This window comes from Halichoeres trimaculatus, unplaced genomic scaffold (genome assembly GCF_033239565.1).
Source record: "Halichoeres trimaculatus isolate MK-OKI-2021-1 unplaced genomic scaffold, fHalTri1.1 fHalTri1_scaffold_1, whole genome shotgun sequence".
NCBI classification, from domain to species: Eukaryota; Metazoa; Chordata; class Actinopteri; order Labriformes; family Labridae; genus Halichoeres; species Halichoeres trimaculatus.
The window spans coordinates 20631372-20648156 of record NW_027437179.1 but is presented as its reverse complement, the minus strand read 5'-3'; the positions used below and the strand labels follow the sequence as shown (position 1 = coordinate 20648156).

General features: G+C 40.2%; 1 protein-coding gene across 4 annotated transcripts in view; it reads left to right on the top strand.

Moving 5' to 3' along the window:
- The window catches only part of dlgap4b (discs, large (Drosophila) homolog-associated protein 4b), a 124516-nt gene that overhangs the window by 57080 nt on the left and 50651 nt on the right, over window positions 1-16785 (top strand). The gene's annotated exons all lie outside the window — the stretch shown is intronic.

Sequence of the window (16785 nt, the reverse complement as noted above, 5' to 3'; positions counted from 1 at the left end):
GCCCTGCAGCCCTTTGCCCACGTCACCCCTCAGTCTCATCCTCTTCTGTCCTTATCCATTGTCCTGTGTTCTCTGAATTAACAACTCTGACATCATTTCCTCACCTGCACATTGCAATTGAGGCTTTCCAAGCCTTACTGGTTATCATTGTCCTGTGGAGCAGGAGCTAATAAGTTTATCACATCTCTGTAACCAGCTTAAAAAGTCACTACTGATCTAGTTAACCCTCCTCCCTTCCCTTAAAGAAAAAGTTGGGTCAGAACTATCTTTTGGGTTGTTAAGTGTATTTTTCTCTCTTTTTTACACCAGTGTTTGATATTCCTTGAAAGGATAGAGGTAAAACTATGTTTTACAGTAAGCATTCAGCCTAGTATATATCTTTTCAGTTCATAAACACAAGCAGTATTAATGTCACTGGAGTGGTAAAGAGAGGGATGATGAAAAAGACAATTATGGCCTGAAGGTCGTGGAGCCTTTTTCTTGGTATTTCCACATCATTAATATGTAAATGTCCTGCAGGTCTGCATACCGACCATGCATGATGTACCCTAATGCACTGGGCTTTGTTGCAATTTTTTTGGAAGTGCAACATCATTTTAGACAAGAACATGGATTATAAGGGGAAAAAAACCCTAACCATATCCAACAAGAGACCTGGATCTGTAAATCTTAATTTGCATTCGTTTTAAGCACCTGTTCGTATTTCTCTAAACGTAGCTTGGTCTGAACTGTGATAAAGCGTTGCTGCTCTGCTTAACTTTAGTTTCTTGGAAAGCTAACAGCGGGCTGCTCACCTCCACAGCCCTTCAGGGAGGTGTTTTTTTTTTCCAAGCTTTACTCCTTTTTAACGAGGAGACAGGGACACTGCAGCTAACGGGCTTTGTTCTGTGCGGTAATTGAGAGGTGGGGGATAAAGTACACTGTATTAATGCTGTGGTCCTGAAGAAGTAGAATAAAGAGACATCGCAGTGATTAGCTTTGTAAAGTGACAGCCTCCAGATGTTAGCAGGTGTAGCGCTCATTAGCACTCCCTGGAGACAGAGACATTAAGATTTGGCAGCTACATGTCTGATGGGAGGGAAGAAGCCTGAAGGTTGAGCAAGGTTATAAGGAAGTGGGCTCATATTGTTACTGGAAGGTTTCTTCTATGTACTTATGTAATTTGTATGGTACTTACTTTAAGCTATTCCTGTCAAAAATTTAATTAATCATTTTTTGAAGAGCAAATCTTTACAAATGTCTCTGGGTACTTAACAAAAAGAGAGGCTCAGCAACCTATTGTTTCTTAGTGTTGTGAAATAGGCAAACATGTAACTCCAAAACATGCAAGGAATTGGAAATAATGACAAGGTAATGCTTCTTACTTTGCAAAAAAAAACAACAACAACTGAGGAACATCTCTGCAGGCATAACTGATAAGTATAATGTACTATGGGGTTGACAGGTGTACTCTGCGATACTCTAAGCCTGTGGTTTGCAACATGGCTAACACACTGAAATGATAATTTGACCCCAGGGGAAGGGAGAGGATGGATGAGATTAAGGCCACATCAACTGGCCTCAGTATGAGCTTGAGCATCATCAACACGTCACTGCAGGATGTCCACACATCAAAGCATGTGCAAAGCTTTATCAGAACAGTCCAGAAAGGTCCTATGAAAACAAACCTTGGCAGCAAATCATGTTGTCAGATATGGCTACAGTCAATGAGTAATTTTCCATTTTGTATAGTTGCACCTGTTTGGCTTTTCAAACATCTGACAACTCATCACTTCTCTTTTTTTGTCTCTTCGGTCTTAATTTGTCCTAATCTATCCTTCTCTACGTAACTTTTTAAGTAACCACAGTTGCATCATCACATGCCACCCTCTCAGTAAGCTACAGAAATCATTGTTGACCTATTAGCATGGCGTGTGGGAGCCCTTCCTAAACTGTGACGTGTGACCGTGTCTGGCTTAGGGTTTAATCCACCTGCTGTCTGCTCCAAATCTAGGATGGATGGTCAGATGGATGGAGATGCTAATGATGTGGCAAATGATGGGGGTTGTTAGTGCGTGCGTGGCAATACTATGTTCATTTTTTTTCACAATCTCTGAGCTGGAATTGACCATGACCTCTCGTAGTTTGTAACAAAGGAGAAAGAGAGTAGCACATCTGGTGTTTATGTGTGCGCGCGGGTTGTCCTCTGTGTGTGTTTGTGCAGATTGTGTGTTAGTTGAACATCCCATCTGTCCAGGCAGAAAGACAGAAGTGGAGCCTGGAGCTTGCAGTGGAGAGGGGCTGTGGTGCATTTCTGAGATGCTGCCCACATCTGTTTCCTTTCTCACATGAATAGGAAAGTAAATAACAACACACACACACACACAAAAGGAAATAAATAAATAAAAGTAGCCTGCTGTAGATATCTTACAGCCTTGTTTTTTTTGTTTGTTTTTTGAATGAACCCTCTGAATGTTAAGTATTATGCACTTATACAGCTGCAAGAGCTTTTGATGTATACATCACATGCTGCTGAGTGCATCATACAACCCTTAGGCAGGTGTCCAACCCTGAGGAAGAGGAGCAAAAATAGCATTTGCACAGAAACATGCAAACTTTTACTCACATAGCTTCTCACATATCAGTGCTTTTTCTCTTCTTCTCATCTTGGTCTGTAATAGGCTTTGATGTTAGAAAGGTTAAAATACCATGATCAAGCTTTAACTGGGTGATTTATGAAGCAACAGTTTTATTCTATTTATTTCATGTCTTTTTACTAAAAATCTGCACTTTTGTAAAGATAAGCATGCTCTGCTAGCAAGTTTGCTGCAATAACCCGATCAACTAATCCTTCCTGGGCTAACTTTATTTGTAGTGTTTAATCAAAATGCTGAATCATCTTGAACATTCACCATTCCAAATGTAATACTTTCCCTCTTGGATGTGTTTGATTGTGGGCTAAGGTTAAGCTAACAGCTGTCTTCAAGTGGAACTCTAAAGTTGTAAAGTCCTGTAATGAAGGTCTGGCGTTTTGAGTCGTAACTGACTGTAAACATCATTGGGTATTCAAAACACAGACACCTAAACTTCATTGTCCTCCTTGCTTTATATGTGCAAGTGCTGAAATTACTTTCTATTTTATCTGTGATGAAACGCTGCGTAGGAGAACACAAAAAAGGAATAAAGTTTACATTTGCCAAAGTTCTCTCTTGACCTGTATATTAAAGCTATGCTCTACAATCTGAAACCCAGTTTGGCTGATGAGACACATTTGAAAAACACAGCCTTCCCCCCTAACTCACCCCTCCCGCCCCCCCAGCTTGTATCGCCCTACCTCGCCTCCTAACAACACGCCCCCTCCGACAGAGCAAGAAGCCGGCTGGCAGAAAATGTCAGCAGCATCAACATCATCATCATCAACATCAACATCTGCGTAAACCTCTGGCACCACCAAGTCTTCCTGTAAATATTCTTTCTGCACGTCTACTCCACTCACGTTATTGCTTGAATGGGTAGACAAAACACAGTGATGCAATATTTTACAGTAGATTTTAAATGAAATGGGAAAGGTAAATATTGTATTTGTCAAATAGAGGAGATATAAATAACAGAGACATCTAAAGTCATATTCACACGAAAAGAGAACATTTAACTAATCAGTGGGGGATAATGTATGGCTGCTGATTTGGAGATAAGTTGCACATGTCACAATAAAAAGTTGATTGTGAGAAGCTGGCTTTGAACTACCTACATAAAGATTCAACAAGACAAACAAAAGAATTGTTTAGCAGTTGATCATGAACTATGAGTACAAAACTTGCAGCAGTTATCAGGGTAGAATACATTTTAAGTGGGATGCAAGCACAGTGAATAGATTTTTTTGTAAAAAGTCTCTTTTCTATCAAATGCAAGCTTGCATTTGAATGAATTATGATAGTTAAGCTGAAAGAGCATAGGGCTGAATTTATGGTACTGACAGAGAAGAGCGTATTCATTACTCTGTGGAAACCATGTTTTGGTGTAGGGACAGTTTTGCCACATTCAGATAATATGACTCATGTTTGTTGATGCACTCAATAGTCTTACTAATGTTGGTACATTTTCATCACAAAAGACTCTGTGACCAAATGACAGATGCTATAGCTAAATGCTCTTAAAACAGCAACAAGTTTAAGCTTTGATTGAACTATAAAGCCTCTTGTCCTCAACAGAAGTGAAGTCCACCTAAAACCAAGTTAACACAGAGAAAAGCTGACTTGTTGGAACATACTCTGCTATTTTCAGTCCACTGTCAAAGTTATTTGAGGAGGAGAGCTCACACGCTCAGATGTTGTTTTGAATAGCTGTTAATCTTTGGATTTCATTCAGGGACATCCTATAATGATGAACATGGATCTTATCAGCGTGGGCGCAAGGGAGAGCCAGTTTCTTGCATCTTACACCCCTCTCTGACACCACCAAGAGACACACTGTGTACTTGGCACAGGAAGTGGTGCTGTCACATTCTGTGTTGTAATGAATGTGAGAGGAAGACCAGCAGGAAACAGAAAGCAGACACATGAGTCAGGCTTTGGTTGAACAAACTCTACAAAAGTCATCACATGGAGGCTCAGCAGGAATGTTAGATAATGCTTTTCTAACTATCTCCAAGGTAATACTAGAAAGTAGGAAGTAAAAGCTTGTTTGAATAGACTGCTTATATTGTTCCTTGGGGAGGCTTTACTTTGCTGGTACGGTACACAAACACAACTTCCATTAGATGTCATCATCATCATCTCTCTGTGTGCAACAATGCTCCTGAAGATCCTCCTCTAGTGCCTCCATTCATTTCCTGCTGTCTCTGCCATCCCCTCCAAAAAGCATCTCGTTCCCCTGCATGAGGCCGCTGAACCAAAGGCAGAGTCAAATTGAGCTGACAGGTCGACTGAACCCACTTTGACAAATTTGGCCGCTCCCTGTAAAGTGAAAAGGTTTTTGTTTTTGTGTTTTATTTCAAAGTTTATCATCCTGAAACTTTTGTAGCAAGGGAGCGCTTCTGTGCACTGTTTGAGTGATGGTTGAGATGATTCACTTAATAACAAAATCCATGAGAGGGATGAAAGCACCAGAGTGATGCAGATTTGAGGCTGGTGCAGTGGGCAGGGTTGAGCTGACAGGAAGTACAAGTTGACTTTGTGGCATTAGTGATCTAAAACTAAGGGATGTTACCAAGCCTAACTACACAATGAAATTAAACAGAACAATAGGTAATGAGTCTTTTTGATCATTCAAACCAGGCAACTTAAGCCAAATTAGACTTCTTCTTGACCTTGTCCAGTATTGAAAAGATTTCAGTTTGGTTTGTTTCTGTTACCATAGCAGACATCAGTCTGCGATCATCAATTTTGTCAGTTTACACATATAATACACTGTCTATTGACCTGGATGATAGTGGATACACAGGTACAATCTTGATGAATGTATTTAGAATTCTCAATATGATGAGTTGGAGTCAGCAGGAATCAGCTGAAGACATAAAATTTGACATGCTAAAACTACACTTGTAAACGCAGTGCTGTGTTGCTGGCAAGCAAACAGTTAGCTGTCATATACCCAGAATATGCATATTCAGTGAACGGGTATTTACAGCTGTAGTTTTGCTAATAAAGGCACAGTCGGATCACTTCACCCAGAGCTAGCCTTGACAACGTTCTTTAAGAAGCAGCTGCATTTGCTTGAGTTTTGCAAGTTATGCTTGCGGCATGCTGTTACACTACAAAGACCGCAACTTTTTGCATAAGCTGATCAAGGTTTGCAATTACACCATGGTGACTCACAGTGACATATATAATGTAAAGCACATATGGAATATCTTACCCTGGGATTATGCAAGTTGCCCCTCAGCTATATCTGCTCTTCAACAAAAAAGGAAAAACAAGAAGACAAAAGCCATTTAAGTCAACATATCTAACTTTACTAAATATCACAAAAAATGAGTATTAGACACATTGAAATAAAGACTTAAGCAAACAGCAGGAAAATGTAAATAATCCTGAAGTGCTGAAGAGTACAGTCACTGTTTGGTCAAGTCTGTGAATTACCCGAGCTTCGTTCTTCCTTGTAAAGCCGCTGTGGCAAAGGCGTAAGCTTCTCAATTGGCTTGGGATTGGTTTGAGTGAGACAGGCTCATGTAATAATGTCAAAGTGGTTAAGCCCTTGGGCATCTTTAAAGAGCTTTCAGCAGCCACACAGAGAGGAGGAGGAGGGATAGAAAGAACCAGAGAATGAAAGAGAGGCCTTTTCCAGCACATGGAGGTAAGTCGATGAGAAGGTGGAGGAAAGACATCTCATTAGGCTAAAGTGACATCCAGCAGCAACGAGGACAAATAAAAAGACAAGGAAGAGAAAGTTAGTGATCTAGCACACCAGCAAACGCACTGCTCAGACTCAGAGATGACTAAGCTGTATCCCCGTGGATTGGCCAATGCCTGAGCACCTCTAAAGCCTCAAGCATTGACACAGAATTATTCCCACTCTTCAAAGGGATCTCCCAACACCTCTGTGATTTACATTTAAGAAGACTAATATAGTCTCTGCAGTTATGCTTGACATATTCAATTCTACTTAGCATTTTCAAAGTGATGTGTTAAGTCTCAGTGGGCGGTAGGAAAAGGAAGCAATCTTGTCGAGTCTGAAGAGCTGAATGTCTGGTGTAGGAGTTTAACTCATGGTGGTTTATTTGGACTCAAAGCCTGGACCTTAGCAAGAGCTAGTGAGCTAGCATAGCAGCCTTGAGAATATTTAGGATATTTAAAATATTGTATTGCTCTATTTCAGGTATAATTGTTGGTAAACTACCACATATTATGTCACCAGCACTTTCTGATTAACCAACAATTGATAACATAAACTAGAGGATGCATTTGTTGGCATGAAAGAAAAACATACATTTTAAAACTTGTTACCTGTTGGCAAGACTCAAGTTTCCATCTCACCCTAAATATAGCCACAGCAGCTTACCTTGTTGGCTTTTTGGTGGTCTGTGCTAACTATTTGGCCTTCCTGATAGCTATATAGTAGTAGATACACTTGGTTGCAAAGCCAATAGCAAGAGCTAAAGGTCATTCCTTTAAACTGTACACCAAAATCTTATAGTAATCTTAGCTAGCTTGACATTGAATGCCACTGTAGGCTTAATGCTAAACTTATCAAAGTGCTAGTTACCAGGAAAAGCATCAAGTTGGTTATCAAATCCTGTTTGCCAGTGATTAGGGACCTCCCACTCACAACACATCATGTATCAATGTCTTGGGAGTAATGCTAGTTAGGTGGCTCTCTGCCACTGCTTGCTGTTTTCCAGTGGCCCACAGCATGTTTAGGTCTGACCAATTGGAAAACTGTGAAACGGCATTAATCTGTCAGATTCCCTGAGTTTACATTTTGCAAACCTGGAACACAGCAGATTGACCCCTATGAACAGCATTTGAGCAGCACCCACCTGACAAAGGTTAGTTCAGTTTCATTCAGCTGTGAACTGTCAGCCTCAGCTGCTCTGCCAGACAGTATGTAACAGGTTATTAATCAGCCAATGAGATCAGAGAAGCACTCTGACTCATCCCTATCTTGTTTGCTCCTTGAATCAGCCAAATCATCCATAGCTTCAGCAGCAGAAAACATCCGATGACACATCTCAGTATATTATAATCCTGCAGATGACATGCTGACACTCTAAATGGCTCCAGGAAATCGGGAAGATGCAGATGACTCCCTCGTCATTAAACCAGCATCTCTGCCCATGAATGACAGCGTGCAAACGACAACATCAGCTGGCCTGATCCGTCATTTTTTTTCTGCAGGTGATGCTGGATATGTCCATGACTGGCTGGCATGGTTGTTTGTCTTGTTTACATAGCTTTACTCAGGATGTGAAGTGGAAAATTAAAGGAGAGCTGCAAGCAGGAGCAGTCTTATTAATTTAAATTACAGGAACAAGATTCTGTATTCCCAGAAGAGGAACAATCAGGAGGCTGACTTGATTTGGCAAAGGGTTGATTTTAAATACGGAGAACAAAATATGTTTGCACCTTATGAGTGGTGGCCATCTTTCTGCCTTTATTTGCATTCTTATGACATTGTTAAGCCTCATGCAAGGAAACAAAATCTAGCTCATTATTTCATTCCAGGACAAGAAGGCACGCACAGTCCAATGGCTGTGGAAAAATATTGTTGATTCATGCTTTCTGATTTTCTAATTTGTCCCCATTTAGCTGTGGGTATAAAATGTGCATTGTTAACTTGTCAGTATGGAGATAGAGCTTCAGCAAAACAGAACAAGAACAAAGGTTCTGCTGCCTCATTGTGCACAGGCTTCAACTGCTTTAGCAGCAGATAATACATCACAATAAATGCAAACGTCACACAGAGGATAATTAAAAAGATAAGATTATGATCAAAGACTTTCTTCATTTTATGTCACAAGGACAAGTTACAAGGATTACATTTCAAGAAAGAGAGACAAATCCTTACTCAGGATGAAAAGTTTATAATTCTTGAATACTTGTATTTTATCTATTCTTCTGGCCCTACCTTGAAGTTTTCCTTTAATTACTCTTTCACATTACGTTTATGAATGTGAACTGCTTATAATGCACTTTCTATTCCCCTTCCAAGATGTTACTGCTGAGGTGATTCCTACATTTCATTCTAAGGAGACCAATAAATACAGCAGAGGGGATTAATATTTGATGCACAATGTGAAGGCCTAGTTTATTTTCCTCTATTACTTATCCAGTAGGTTATCTGTCCATTATTGTGAGAGATTTGACTTCTATTTTGTCCTCTAGCTCATACCTTTGAGAAACTGGGCGCTGCTTTTAAGTTGAGTGAAGAATGAAAGGCTGAAGATCAACTTCCTCTGCACTGCTAATAAACACTTTCAGACTATGGTAGCTATTACTAGTGACTCAAACAGTTTTTGTCTTGTCGATTTTAAATTGGATAGCTATACAGTTGCAGAATTAGGAGCTGACAGTGACGTTTTATAAAGTATTAAACAGCAAATAAATCAGTTTCTGTCATCATAGTTTTGTTTAACCACTCTTTTGTGCAGAGAGTGAAACAGGCCAAAGTGTTCCAGTGGTTGCTCTGACTATTAATGTTAAACTTGCTAGCATCACGGCAGCACATCATCACTGTTTTTTTTAGGGTTCCCATGGGACTGAGTCACAGATGTGGAAATAGAGATCTGGGACACAGCCTGATTAAGCCAAGACCGTCTCATCCAGGGTAACAAGGATGATTCTGTCTCCAGAAGAAGTCAACATTTGCCTTGCTACTGTTGTGAGATTGTAACCTGGCAACGGCCTTATTGAGGTTGCCAGGTTATGCTCATTCAGTCTCTGAATAAGCATACAGGACAAACTTAGAAACTGCCAGCTACAGAAGTAGAAAAGCCACAATAAAGACAAATCTTGAGAAATATATGGAGTTAATTATCTGGCATCGGGCAGAGAGTGAAATTCAGCACCGTCTAAGTATTCACACTGAGTCAAATACTTACTTAGCACAATGACTCATTAATTGTACTTTAAGTCATGTGTTGCAACATTTTCTTGTGGTCTAACACATCAAAACCAACAAAGAAAAAAAGAGTTGGAAACATGTAGAACATCTATGAACAAATGTGTATATTTGTGTTTTTGTGGTTCATCCATTTAAGGATTAAGCTACAGTGCTTTTTAGAAAAGAGAAATGCTACTCAAAGTAATGAGAAATTGTTCAATAATTCAATAAAATATCAAAGTAAATGATAGAGTAAATTAAAAAAAATATAGGTAGGTTATATTACCTTAATTTAAGAGATCCAAAATATCATCATGCATCATCTACTCTACTGACATTCCACTTTGTTAGATTAGCAAAAACCTGCTGTTTCTCATTTGAAAAGATATCCCCCGCTTCTACACTTGACTCACAACCATTCTTTAAAAGTAAAAGTAGTACTTTGAATGTGAGCCCTGCTTTTAGCAGCCTGTGGGAACAAAAAGGGTATTTTGTTGTTGTATTATTTGTTTTTTTTTAAAAAAAGGCACCAGTATCCAGGCAGGTGGCATTGGGCCTTTTATTTCTTTTATGTACCAAAAGAAAAACCATTTCATTGCTCAATTCTGTATTTCCTTTCTACTTTACACTAACCTCATAGTGTAGCATAGCAGGTTAATGAATACAGGGATGCTAGCCTTATAAAGCTAAAACTTCATTACCTTTTGCCTTGAGGTTGTTTCTGAGGCTTTACCCCTGAGATAGCAGAAATCTAAGTCATTGTGACAGCAAGTTAAAAGAAATTGTACCAAAAATAGAACAGATAGTGGCACCAGCTCCACAGATTTTAAACCACTAAAATTAATTTCAAAATCCAAATATTACTCATTTGATTGTCATGTTCTATATGTAACTGGAGTGACTGATGTTATTATATCACAATACAGTTCAGTGTCAATGCAATATAATTACTGTTTAATTGGCAATGGTCATGCAAGGTGTATGCAGAGATTTAAAGGCACCTGTGAAGCCAACCATGCTTTTTTATTTCTTTGCGTATTTGACCTACAGAAGAAGTGTTAGGGTGAAAGCACCCTTTTCTGTATCACTCACAGTTAAAGGATCACTAAAGTGGAAACAAACTTTGCTCTACAAAGTTGTTTTTTTTTTTGTTATTTTGTTTTTAAAGTGTCACTTCATGTTCTACTCAATCTGTTCTGTGAAAACTGGTGTGTTGTTGCTCTGGCATCCTTCAAAACAAGAAGTCTTAGATATCTGATATGGAGGAGTCAGACCTACTGGATCTGAGGCACAGCTGGAACGCAATGGAGTCAGTGTGAGTTAACATGTCAACTTGATATTAAATCAGATCTGGTGCTGTGGAGAAGCAGAGATGGACAGGACGTGGATCTGGTGGAATTTATCCGTAAGATTCCTGGTTATCACTGTTAGTATCATCATGAATGAAGACACAGAGCCATGCAGGAACAATTATAAGAATTGCAGAAAGCTCTAATGCCGTGGAATATGGTGAGTCTTAGTGTGATGTAGAGGGAATCTTTGTTTTGTGTTCGCATACTTACACTAGCTGAAGGAGTAAAAATACACAACTAAAGCTGATTGGAACTACCTTTGTGGGTATTTGGTTCAAGAAAAAAGTCTTAGCACCAACATTTTGATTTGTTGGTGGTCCCAGTCAGATGTGAACATTAAACAGCAAAGAACTGATACTGGTCATATGTATGTCCAGAGACACTTAATGTGAAATGTGTTTTTTGAATATTGCGAAAGAAAATCCATCATTAAGTTACTGATGCATTTCAGTTATAATTGGAAGAAAAAAATTAAGGTCACATGGTTTCCACAAATGGAAGTTTAAAAAAAAGTGAATTTCCAGGGATGTTTTAAGGACATTAATACGCTTCATATGTGAACAAATCTCTCTTTCTAATTGCTCTTTACATCAGCTGAGGGGATTACCCATCTTGGTAATGCAAATTGATGGACCATGACTTTTCTTAGTTAACTGACATAACGCTGTGAATGGCTCACAAAATGTGCAGTCTGGTCTACATTATTCTTTCTACCAGCACATGTCAACTGCAGCAAGCAAAAGTGTATCAAGGAGAAAAACATCATTAAGTCAATGTACTGATATTGTCATTGTCCGACTGTTATTTCTGCCACACTTCTCCATCTTCTATCACAAACAGTCATGCTTTCCATCCCCACACCTGTTTCAACTCCTTCTTCAATAGTCTCTCTTTACCCCCTCGGTGTCACACCATATATGCCCAACCATGTCCTTTGTTTAAAGCAGTTGCCATGTGCTATTTGCAATCTTGTGTCATGTTCTGTCTCTCAGAAACTAGAACCTACCATCTTCACTGATTCACATATTTTTGCCTGTTTCCAGATGGGTCCTTCCCCTGCTGCTTACACCAGCAACCTTGTCAGAAACTCAATTTTAAATGAAGCAATCTTCAAATTACATCTGACATGGATACAGCAACTGGGCCCAATGTAATAGTGATGAAATATCACAAAGGGGCAGAACAGCCAGGTGTGACACTACATGCCTCACTGTGCCTCAGGCAAAGTGAATCAATTAAAAAGAGGAGATGATGTGTTTGAACTGTAGTTACATAATTCATTATGTTCCAAGCACAAGGACGGCTACACCTGTATGCTGCTGCAGTAAGGTTTCTAAACATGCTGACTTGAAGATTCAAAGCAGCGAGCAGTCATTTCTGTAACATGCTGTAAAACACGGTTTAAAATCACAGCATCCCCACTCACTGTCCATCAATCAAAAGTATTTTTAGGTGCATCTTTCTTTGTTGCAGATGGAAGTAGAGAGATCAAGCTTTAATAGAAGCTAACAATCCTTTGCATGTCCCACCCAGGAAAAACTCACACAAGTGAAGTGATTATGTCCATTTCCAGCACGAATGCATCTGCGTGTATATTCTTGGAGGAGGAACACCTGCAGTTGTACACACACAATCCTGTTGCTGCTGAGCGGTAGCAGATGTTCAAGACAGTGCTCAAAGCCTGTGCAGATGCTTTCTTTATGTAAATCTTTATTGGTTGGAAAAAAAAACACAAAACAGGCCACAGGGTCTATTTACAGAATATTATTCTAAAGGAAAAGCATGCATGAGGCATTTGTGCGTAGCTTAAATTCCTCTTCTTGCCCTTCTGTCCCTTTTTCCTCACTTTAAGTGGTTTAGGGAAGCTGCTTATTTTTCCCTGCATTATCTCTGCAAAAGAGGGAGGATAAATATAATTGGATTGCATTGTTTATTGAATTATGGTGCTGGAAAAGTGACTTTTTAACCCAGAAAAGAGCACATGCAGAGACCATTTTCTCTCCTATTCAGGTCAAACGTGCATAAAACTCACGTTCTGACTTCTTTTCTTGAGGGATTTTGAACTGTGATAACCTTGAGGTTGTTAGACTAATTGCATGTTAGTGTGTCACACATCACATGGATATATTCGGCTTTTGATTTCAGCTATTTTAAGATTTGACTGCTTTGCATGGATCCTTTTGGTGTCATTCTTCTAGCTCTGACATACGCTGTTTCAGGTCACCTCATATGTAGAAAGGTAATAATGTCAACAATGCTCAGTCTTGTCTCCAGTCGTGTAGCTCGAAATAGCTTTGGTTGTCCTTTGCTGCAGGCTTGTATAAACAGCATGAAAACAACTTAAATAAAAGCTGAAACTCCAACCTGCAGCTCCTTTTTGGCGTCTGCTGTTGAGTAAATGCAGCACTCTGCTGTCAGTGTGAGGGTCTTTCTTTATCTCTGAACATCCCGTGGGCTTTTACAGTAGGCCAGCCTGTTCTTGTCCTACTTTTCAGCACGCTGTCCTCCCTCCTCATTGTCTGTTAAATGTGACATGCTGGCCCCGTCTTCCACCAACTCCTCTTAGGTATCAGACATGCAGAAGCTCTAGCCAGGGACACTGGTCTGGATTGGTCTGAATCCATCCATCTTGTTTGCCTCTGTGAAATCCAATTCCCTTCTCTTGTGCAAGCCTCCCCGCTGACACCCATCCATCTTTTGCCTCTCATGAATCTGGGCCGGCTGGTCAGGAGCTGGGAGCACATCATTTGTTTCAGTTAGGTTTTATCCCCTTCTGCCTACTTATTTCTGCACACTTCTCTCTTTTTCACACGGCTGGCCTGTAACTCACAAAGGGCCAGTTGTGGCTGTGTTCAAGGCTAACAACATCACAGTGGCAGGGAGGGAATGAGGTTCGACTTTTTGCCGTCAGCAGCTACTCTAAGCCAATAAACAGAATGCTAAATTGAGAGTCACTGCCAGGTTGTTGGCAATCTCGTCAGCCATATTCCAGACAGGGGTAATAGCATCATTGGTAATGTTATGGGTCCCAGAAGGCTGTAACTGAATGTTACTTATGTAGTAACATGTACATGATTTTATCTCCCACTAGGGCTGAGAATGTGTCACTTGAGTTTCATCGTGCAATAAAATCAGCTGAGAGTTTAATAACGGTAATGGCTTTTTAATAGCCGCTACCTGCCAGCTTAATGAAACCTTCAAGTGGCATATTGTTCTTTGTTTTCATGGATGCATTCCTGTTTGCACCTTGATTTGTAGCTACAAATAAAAAGAAACTGCAGCACATCTCTGTGGTGATGCTTTTATTACATGGTCTGATCCAGACATGGGAAATTAACACGCTACAAGCAAGCCTCTGTACTCACACGCAGTGTTTGGCCTGATGTGGACACTTGTTAACCCCAGGCTCACTTAACCACATTTCCATTCAGCAACCTTGCTGCGAGGCAAAGCGCTCACAGTTTCCTGCCTGCTTCCCTGGCACGAGTATGTCGGTTACGGAGCTCGGCTGGCAGATCAGAAACCATACAGACATCACATTGCAACTGAGGGTGCCTGTGGGTGTGTGTGGGATGGGGGTTATCAATCAGTGGGCAGCATATGAGTTCTTATTCTATGGATTTGCAAAACCCCTCATCAGAAAGAATCAGTTTTTGCAATGAGATTTGGTACACATGTCTGTGATGCCTATTGCAAAGAAACTGAAAAACTTTGATGACCTCTGACCTCTTCTCTGGCATGAAGTTTACATCTGGTTAATCTGGTTGAATCACATGTTGAGCATGGAGAATTAAATACCTTGTTGTCATCATCAGAATATAAACACTTTCCAGTGTTCAGCCCCCAGCCAGGCTGTAGACAAGGGCTGTTCCATATCATGCCACCCTAAGTAAAACCGTGTTATTTTTCACATGATAAAAAGTGTCACATCAGTGATATAGACGAAGTATGACACTTAACAGCAGAGCCAAGTGCCTACATACGCTCACTTAAGAAGTGTATAGGTCCCACTTGGGTCTGCCTCCTCCTTGACTCAGTGCTGATGTTAATGAAAAAGTGCACAGGGGCTCAGTCATTGCGTGTACTTGCTTCTCTCCTCTCCGATTTGATGTCAGCTGATAACAGCAACATGAAATGGATGCACCCTCTTGCACTGATTCTCTCGGTTCTGTCCTTGGCTTTAACACTAGCTATGGGCTTGATGTAGTTTGACTCAAGATATGCACGGTAAGGACCAATATTCCCATATTAAAGGTTTTAACTGTTCTAAGGTGTGTTTTCAGCTCTTTTGTCTTGACCTTATGATGTTAAATACAAGCAAGCTATGGCTGTGGCTTGTTTTTAAAAGACACATAACACAGCTACAAGTAGCTTCAGGGTGATTAAGACAATTTGCCTGGCAGATTCTTCACATTAAAAGTCCTTACTCATTACATCAATGGAAAGTTGCCTACATATACAGTTTATAGTTATCAGAAATTCTTGCTTAAATTTTGCCATATAATGCAGAGGCTCTATCACCCACTTCTACCCTACATTTTAAGAAATGCTACAACTCTTCCTTTGATGGCTGTGTATGGCCTCTCTGAGTAACTGACAGCCATTCGTGGCCACTTTAAGTTACCAATAAAGGACCCCTCTCACATCTTTTTCCATGCTCTGATATCGAAGAAGACTAGAGAGTAAGAACAATAATAAGAGCGGACTATGGCTTCAGTTACATACAGATGCCCATTAGTCGAAGCTGAAGCATCATCAGAGTACTTCTGCTGGGGTCAGAGTTTGCATCTTGACAGTGTGTTTTAGCCCTTTTTTTACTCATACTAAATACAGTCCTTGCCTAAAGATTTTGCTTTTTATCCAAATCTGATCTGAAAAAAGGGAAATTAATAGGACTAATGATAGTCTTTGGCTGACATTAAATTGTAATATTTACACTCTGTCATGGCATTGGATCTGATAGATTTCCATTCAAGTCAATCTGTGAATTTACAGTAGATCCCTCTTATTGCGGTCTGGCTGCTTGGCTAGTCTGGCAGGTTGCAGGTTATGGGCAGCCAGATGCCACAGCTGTGACACATAAATTCAGCATAGGGAAGATCAAGTGGCAAAGGAAGTCGTGCACACTTAGTGACTTTCAAAATAAAACAGATCGTGTCAAAACCAGATTGTATTTAGCTTGACCACGACAACAAACGGTCATAATGAGCAGAGCCATACCTGGAGTCGACAGGTTTGAGGTTTTACAGCTCAACACAAGTGAAGAGAGGTTTATCAGTCTCGTGACTCCAGCTCTCTGTCAGTCACACAGCTTGCTGGACTCAATATGTAGCCGGCGTGAGTTGATAAACAAAGTCAACACACCTTGGAGTGGAGCCACAGTGCAGGAGTATGTGGTGTGTTTGAGGCGTAACAAAGACTTTTTGTTGTCAGAAAAGTCTGGTTTCAGGTTTATTTTAAAATCAATCTCAATGGTAGACAAACTCAACATCAGCAACTTTTCAGGCATTTTCTGAAAGCAAAGACCAGCTGTAGCCTTCTGGTGTGTTTCTTTTATTTTTGCTTTCACTAGCAAGAACCACACATTAACATCACATTAAGACAGTTTATTTATGTGAGCGTGAGTGAGGAATCAAGTGTTGTATTGTGGAGAAGCTTCGAAAAGGAGTGTACAGAACGAAGTGGGTTAAGAGGGTTTAAATAGAGGAAGGGGTGAGGTTGGTTGTCTGGAACTCTGCTAAAAGCTGCACTTGTTGATGTGAACTATGGTTTGAAGAAGCACTGCTTGTCGGTTACATTTTTACCTTAAGAACAGACTGGATGCTTTCTTCATTGGGCTTTGGCAGCTCTTAAAACAGAAGTCCTGATTAAACCCCAACCAAACACAAAGCTGCACACTAGCATACTCAGAAAA